Genomic DNA, 8400 nt, shown 5'->3' on the forward strand with positions numbered 1-8400 from the left:
GGCATAAAAACATTAACATTCAAGTTTAACCCCTTCTTCAGGTCTTCATTTCCTCATGAAAGCTCTGTGTTAGGTAAAACTTGTATTAAGTGAATCATGGGGGGGGGGCGTGAAATGGGAGATATCTGTAATACTATCAACAATAAAAAATATATTTAAAAATAAATAAATCATATGACTTCTTATTAATCTGTCCTCTGTTATAGAGCCCCAGCCAAGAACCCAGAAAGGTGGAAGGGAAAAGGAAAAAGATATTTTTCTCCAGTTCCCCATGATGACTGAACGTGCCAGGACACTGGAACAGACCTGGGGGACATGGGCTCCTCTGACCTGCACCTTTGGCTCAATGACCTGCCTATGGCGTGGCAGAAACTTCCTTATAAAACAGGATCCCCTTTCCCTTCACTCAGGTTATACATGTGTCTTAGTCTGACAACTCTCCCAGCCTCCTGGCTCCCTCTGGGTTTCCTTTCACACAGGCACTCCCTCTAAAGAAATCCTTGCAGGTTTAATCCTGTCTTAGTCTTGAACACAAGGTAAACTAACAGAACAGTTGCCGCTTCCTACAGGTACTACTCTGTGATGCTTAGTATTCCCCTTTACCCTTTCAGTCACCCAGGAAAACAACTCACTACCTTGCTAACAATTCTTTATATTAAATCTTCAAGTAATTGATGTGGTTTCTGTCCCTTGACTGGGTGCCCCTGAGCTCACTGAGAACTCTAAAATGTTCCAGGAAGTTTGAGAGACTAAGCCACTCCATTACGGGGATGTGGGATGTTTATTTTCCTTTAACTTCCTTTGTTATTTAACCCGGAGTTGGCAAAACAGGGTGAGTGAGATGACTGTCTGATATATATGTAGCATTAGACATCTGTTATGTTCTGTTTGGTACTTGGAGTCACACTTGGACACACTGGCAAACTAGAAAGCATCCACAGGAAGGTGATCATGAAAATGACAAATCTTGAAGCTGTTCCCAATGAAGGGTGTGCTTATTGAATCTAAAAGAGAGAATTGCTGGAGGATGGGGTAACTGTTCTCAAGGTTAGTCATATGGAAACTGGATTAAACTTACTTTGCATGGCTCCAGATGTTAGAACTGGAACCAATCAGCAGAGCTAGAATGAGACATGTGAGCTCATAATTTGGCAACAATGCAAACATGTATTCCTTCAATATTTGTTAAACATGTATCTGGCAAAAGTGGGGAGAAACCATTTTGTCTGCTAATAAAGTGTATAGTTCTTACCCTGGCTGGGGAGCTCAGTTGGTTAGAGCGTCGTCCCACTATGCCGGGTTGTAGATTCTATCCCCGGTCAGGGCACATAAAGGAATCAAACAATGGCTGCATAAATAAGTGCAACAACAAATTGATATCTCTCTCCCCCCTTTCCTCTCTCTTTCTAAAAATCAATCAATAAAAATTTTTAATGTTTAAAAAGTGTGTAGCTCTTTATGCTTAAGTCTCAGTTCCTCAAATATGTTTAAACCAGCTTTATCATCTTAATGTTTCCTTCATTAATTGAGTTGAATACATTTTTGATCTGTGTTCATTCTGTATTTTTATAAAAGTGGTGTTTTTATCTTTCTAAAATTACATTTGACAAAGATGTGAATTAAAAAGTGAAGTGGTTGTTCAAATGGTTAATAAAATATTAATAAATCCAGAATTCAGAACACACACTGTTTCCTGCATGAATCAGTTAACACCTGTGGTATTTGATTAGATTCTAGGTACCTCACTTTTTTAAAAAAATATATTTTATTGATTTTTTACAGAGAGGAAGGGAGAGGGATAGAGAGTTAGGAACATTGATGAGAGAGAAACATCGATCAGCTGCCTCCTGCACTTCCCCTACTGGGGATGTGCCCGCAACCAAGGTACATGCCCTTGACAGGAATCGAACCTGGGACCCTTCAGTCCGCAGGCCGATGCTCTATCCACTGAGCCAAACCGGTTAGGGCTAGGTACCTCACTTTTAGAATGACATGGTCTTAACAGAGACTACGAGAAGAGGGCAACTGAGATGATGAGAGGTCTTGAAAACATGTTAGGTGAGGTAGTAATAGACCTAAGGAACAAAGACTCAACAGGGATGTGTTGTGACCATTTTTAACTTTCATCTCTAATTCTATCCAATGGGACAAATCACATTTGCTGTATGAATTGAAGCAAGTCATTAACCTTTCTAGGTGTCAGTTCTTTTACCTGTAAAATGAATGAGTTGAAATAGCTCTAAAATCCGAAGACAATTGTATTTAACATTAAAAGTTTATTGAATATAGGAAATTAAGATTTATTTTGTGCATGTCCTAAGAATACTACACCTAAGCCCTGTGTGGGTTCAGAACCAGCCACCCAAAGATGTGCCTCTGTGGTACATAGATTGCTTTGAGCTAGAGGCAATTTTAGCTTCAGGCTCAAGAGAAACCTCTGCCTCTTCCTTTAACTATCTAGAAGCACTTGAATTTGGGGCCTTGCCCATAATGAGAGATTATCAGGCATAATCTCTTTCTGACCCACCTATATGTCAGGGCAAACTTTTATTTACTAAACATCTGCTCTTCTTCTCATCCTGCAATGAACCTTTGAAGCCATCAAGGTGCATTATCTCACCCCTAGCTCAGAATGTCATATACTTCAGTCCCCCTTTTTATCTCTGAGCCTCTCCTGCATGCAGGGTTCACATACATATGTATGTATTAAATTTGGTCACTTTCTCTTGCTAGTCTGTCTCATGACTACTTGATTATTAGACCAGCCAGAAGAACCTTGAGAGTAAAGTTTGTTCTTCCCCACAGCCCTCTAGTTAGAAGTTATAGGAAAATAGATTTTTGCCTGAGTATTTAAATAAAGCTTTCTAACTGTAAGAATTGTTCACAAATACAACAAGCTATCTCGTGAAGTATTAAATACTGGGGCCATTTTGGAAGACCCATTGAGATATTCAAATGGATTTGCCTGCTGATACCATTGCACTGCATGGCCTGAGAAGTGTACCTCAAGGTCTGATTAAACCCAGGCCTGTCTTTTCTTGTCTCCCAGAGCAAATCCCAAATGACTACTCTGCATTGCTAAAGGTTTTCTTTCTTTGTTCTGATTTTGTGTTTCTGTTTCTGTCCTTGGCCAAGTCTGCTGGTCTGTTTTGATTGGCTTAGGGTCAAGCACAGTTGTGTCCTGGAGCAGATATATTGGTTTGTAAGAATCAAATACATGCATCTTCCCCCTATTCTGCACTTGTGGAATTGTGTTGGTAGACTGGATACAGCAATTATGGGACAATTTACACCACAGAAATAGGCAAAAGCTACATGTTAGGGTTTGTTTTGGGGAGGGTTGGTGTTTCTGAACTGACAAGTTTCTTTTCACAACTGGATCCAGGCACTAGTAAGTCCAGGTCTTGTTTCTAACCAGGCCAGTCTCAGTGGCATTATCTAGAAAGCATCCTTACTAGTATAAAACTTCTGGTTTGGGCCATGTCTTGTCCTAGAGCCAGACTCAAAATGCTACGTAGGGCTTGATCCTGTGTATGTGTATATAATTCTGATATGCACATGGCTGATTATTATGGGGAATTTGGCTTTGTTATCTGACTATTTGATGATCTCTGTCAGGTGAATAATTGGGATCTATTTTCTATCAGGGGAGAGATGACAGTTAACGTAGTCTGTCAGTCTTTTTGTTTGTCTATTTGCCTACTTGTGAGCTCAAACTAAGAAAAAATTCCATGCCCACTAGAAAGGAAAACAACCTTCTGAGAACTGGACTGGTGAGTTTCTTGTTTCTATGTTTACTCAGGACCTGTAACTGAGGTTATAGAGGCAAAGTCAGGCAGTTCTTGGTAATTGAGGAAAGCTTTTATTGTTCATTGTGTGTGTGAAATATTTTCTTACCTCTGGAGGGTATTAACAAATTAAATTAAAAGGTCTTTTAAATTAAAGAAACTCTCTTCCAATTGACTTATAGAGTAAGTCAATTATTTATACTTATACTATGCTTACATAAATCTAATATTCTCAGAATTCCTAGAAAATAAAGAAATTAAATTTAAATACTCTAAATGTTCTAGTTTTATAACAAAAAATTCTTTCAGAAAGTGCTAACTCAGAAGCATTTCATATGGCAATCTAAATATATATGCATAATATGTAATACATAATCATCTAAATTCACACAATTAAGGTGAATCTTTCTATAAATCAGGCTAGTTTAAAATTTTGGTTTAAGAAAATCTACATCTTTTTTCCTTTTTTTGTAGTAAGTCTAATATATTGTATATTTTATTCCTTAGAAAATCTAAGTTTGTTTTCTGAGTTTTGTCAACTTCCTATACTAGTTTATTAATAAACAAGTTAACATTACTACTTAATATTGTTAAGGATTATGAAAATTATAAAATTATGTGTTTAACCAAATAGAATTATAATTTTGAACATCTTTTTTATATCAACAATCATTAGGTTTTATATTATGTTAGCTGAAATATAATTTCTAATATCCTTAACTTTAAAATATTGGACTAATATGAAATCAAGTTAATTAATGGTTAAGATTAGGATACCTAGATGATCTTTAAGATAGAATGCTAAAACATTGATTAATGAACATAGTTTTTAAATATATATACATCTTTATTTTATTATGCTACGGAGTGGCATGCCTTTGGATTATATTAATGAACATGTTTATTCCTGCTTGTATCTGACACTCAACTATCAATCATCCATCTCCCAGTTTTCTCTGTGAAACAGAGGTTAATTTACTTAAAATTTATAGTTAACATAGACAATTATGACCATTGAGGGGGACCAAAATTTTGCCATCCCAACATAAGCCTTTTGGGATATTGATTTTAAGTTGGTAATTAAGAAACAAAAGACTCAGAAAGACCCTTTGACCTTTCCTTTTACCTGCCTAAAGGAATTGAGATAGAAAAACCTCCTTAAAGGAAGGGAGCATATCCTTACCTCCATAATATAAACTAAATGTGGCAGACGGGAAGAAGAGAGAAATACAGCAAAGCCTGTTTGTATCCCATTGTTTCTGGGCGGCCCAGCAAGAATTTGATTACCACATCTTTTCTCCTTCTCATCTACCTGTAAATTGCCCACTTTCCCTTTGAAATCTCAAACCCTTGCCTACTTCTCCTTTACCCAAAATAGCATGTAAACCTAACTGCCCAATGCATTTTGGGTCTTACATCTTATAACATCCCCCACATACATCCATAATAAAATTTGGACATTTTCTCCTGATAGAAGAACTTAGAAGGTGGGAAGAAAGCTATTTTGTTGACCCCACATCATACTACAGCAATAGCGACAATGGATGATGGTATCTATAATAATAAAAGCGTAATATGCTAATTAGACCAGACAGCCAAATGACCTTCTGGACTTCATTCTGGATGTCCTTCGGATGAAGCTACAGTGGTGGGGGCCAAGGCAGAGGCAGTTAGGGGTGATCAGGCAGACAGGCGAGTGGTTAGGGGCGATCAGACAGGCAAGCAAGTGGTTAGGGGTAATCAGGCAGGTAGGCAAGTGGTTAGGGGTGATGAGGCAGGCAGGCAGAGGTGGTTAGGGGTGATCAGGCAGGCAGGTGAGTGGTTAGGGGCGATCAGGCAGGCAGGCAGAGTGGTTACAAGCCAGCAGTCCCGGATGGCGAGATGGATGTCCGACTGGCAGTTGGACATCCCCTGAGAGATCCCAGATTGAGAGAAGGTACAGGCCGGGCTGAGGGACCCCCGTCTTTGTGCATGAATTTCATGCACCAGGCCTCTATAAAGTAATAATGAAGAAAAGAACAACAATGTTTGCAAAGCAAAGGAATTTGTTTTGTTTTTTTTTCAAAGAAAAAGTGAGTAATTTTATTCTAAAGGAAAATGTCTGTTCTGGAACGTGAAGCAGGATAGGGAAAGACAAAACTTGAATGAGTACTGGAAATTGTAGAAAGTTTACTGAAAGAAAACCATATTTGTCATAGTTGTCTGAAAAGAAGCAATAAAATATGTTGAAATTTTGGCAAAGTTCCCCCTGTTTTGATGGGCTTATTCAAAAGATAATTTTTTTAAAAAAAGAACTTGGAACCCTTTATTGCCAAATATTGAACTAATGCAAAAATAGAATTTGGCTCTCTCTCCATTAAAACTATAAACTGGCCTTAGAGCTATGAAAAAGGGGTAATGAGCAATTATTACTTACCTTTCATGTAATCCACTCATATTGCTGAGATGTACATAGTTACCAGATTAATTTCCTGTACTTTGTGTTGATTATATCTTGTCTGTGATTATTAAGAACAAAGTCTCCTCACATCTGAAACAGCTAAGATTCCTTAAGATTATTTTACATACTTCTATGACTATTTAAAAATATTGTATTATTGTTTTAATAAATAGGTAACTAAACTTTTCTAGTTTAATCATGGACTCAGTCTCCTCTTTTAAATCTGTTGCTTTTGCCTTCCTAAATGCAGACCCTTGATTCAGAAAAAAATTAATTTCTCAGACTGGCTTTACACCTAAAACTAACTACCTTAGAAACTCCCAAAGAATGTCTGGAAAATGACAAAGATTTGTTCTTTCACCTTATAAAAGAGAATGTTAGAAATCGTTAGATTTGTTGGATAGCACATTGTTGTTTAACTAGAGGCCTGGTGCAAAAATTCCTGCATGGGTGGGGTCCCTCAGGGTGGCCTGTGGGGAATCGGGCTGAAACCTGCAGTCCAACACCGCCTGCCGCTCCTACCTGCTCGCACTCATCCTAGCACCACTGTGCCTGTAGAGGGCTTGTGCTGCCACAGTACACGCACCAGCCGTGAGCCCTGCATCTGGCGCCTGTTGGGAGATTGGACCTGCAGGACTACTGAGGGAGTGAGTGGCTGCCACCTGGCTGGTGGACCATGGGGATGGGTCAGTCAGCTGAGTGGCGCTCCTACTTTGGGAGCACACTGACCACCAGGGGGCAGCTCCTGAATTGAGCTTCTGCCTGGTCAGTGCATACCATAGCAACTGGTCGACTGGTCATTCTGTCGCTTAGGCTTTTATATCTATACTAATAAAAGCTTGCTGGCTGGTGATCTGGATCTGTCCCGCTGACATTTGCGTCGGTTGTCAAGAACCACCTGGCAGCCACTTTTATATCATTTCTTCCTTGTGACAGTTAGGGGCAATCAAGCCAGCAAGGGGAAGCAATTAGGGGGTGATCAGGCCAGCAGGGAAAGGCAGTTAGGAGGGATCAGGCCAGCAGGGGAGGGCAGTTAGGGGCGATCAGGCCAGGAAGGGAGCAGTTAGGTGGCGATCAGGCTGGCAGGCAGAGGCAGATAGGGGTGATCAGGCAGGTAGGCAGGCGAGTGGTTAGGAGCCAGCAGTCTAGACCGGACATCTTCTGGACATCTTCCGGACATCCTTCTGGACAAAGCCACAGTGTCAGGGGCTGAGGCAGAGGCGGTTAGGGGTGATCAGGCCAGCAGGGGGGAGCAGTTAGGGGCAATCAAGCCGACAAGGGGGAGCAGTTAGGGGGCGATCAGGCCAGGAAGGGAGCAGTTAGGTGGCGATCAGGCTGGCAGGCAGAGGCAGATAGGGGTGATCAGGCAGGTAGGCAGGCGAGTGGTTAGGAGCCAGCAGTCCCAGATTGTGAGAAGGATGTCCGAGGGATCCCGGATTGGAGAGGGTGCAGGCCAAGCTGAGGGATGCCCCCTGCCCCCCCGTGCATGAATTTCGTGCACCGGGCCTCTAGTATATAGATAAGCTCAATACTATTGCAGGAGTAGCATGGGAAGCACTAGCCAATCAGAAGGGATGCTCAGCCTTCCTTTAGATAAGTTTGTAGAGGTAAAATGTTACTAATATAAATATTACAGAGACCGTACACTTCACAGAGAGGTCCTTAAGATTTGGCACTGTCCTTGCTGTCCATAATATGTTCTTATCCTCAGGAAAACAGTGATCAAACCCTCCTGAAATAACGAATGCATTAGACAACTTTGCTCTTTTCCATTCTGACATTGTGGGTTACTGTAATCAATTAACCACAGTCTTAGAGGTTATTTCTGCTTTTTTCTCATGCTTGCCTTCAGGCTCTGCTATAAGTTACAAGCCAGAAATCAGATCTTCAACAAAGAGTCTTAGAGCCTTGAGGAATAGACTGTACTGGGTACTCTTAACTATTGATACTTCAAAGAATAGAGTCAGAATACAGACTGATAGTTCTTAGACAATTTCAAACTATATCAGGATGCTGAGTCAGAATTTACAGAACTTATTTTTTGGTCCGGAACCTGATAACTTTGTGAACTCAGATCGGTGACCCAAGACCCAGTGGGACAATATTTAATTATATAGGGCCAAAGGAACTGCTGAATGATAATAATTGTGGTTATTCGTTTGGAATATTGGT

Source organism: Myotis brandtii, unplaced genomic scaffold (assembly GCF_000412655.1).
Source record: "Myotis brandtii unplaced genomic scaffold, ASM41265v1 scaffold53, whole genome shotgun sequence".
Lineage (NCBI taxonomy): Eukaryota > Metazoa > Chordata > Mammalia > Chiroptera > Vespertilionidae > Myotis > Myotis brandtii.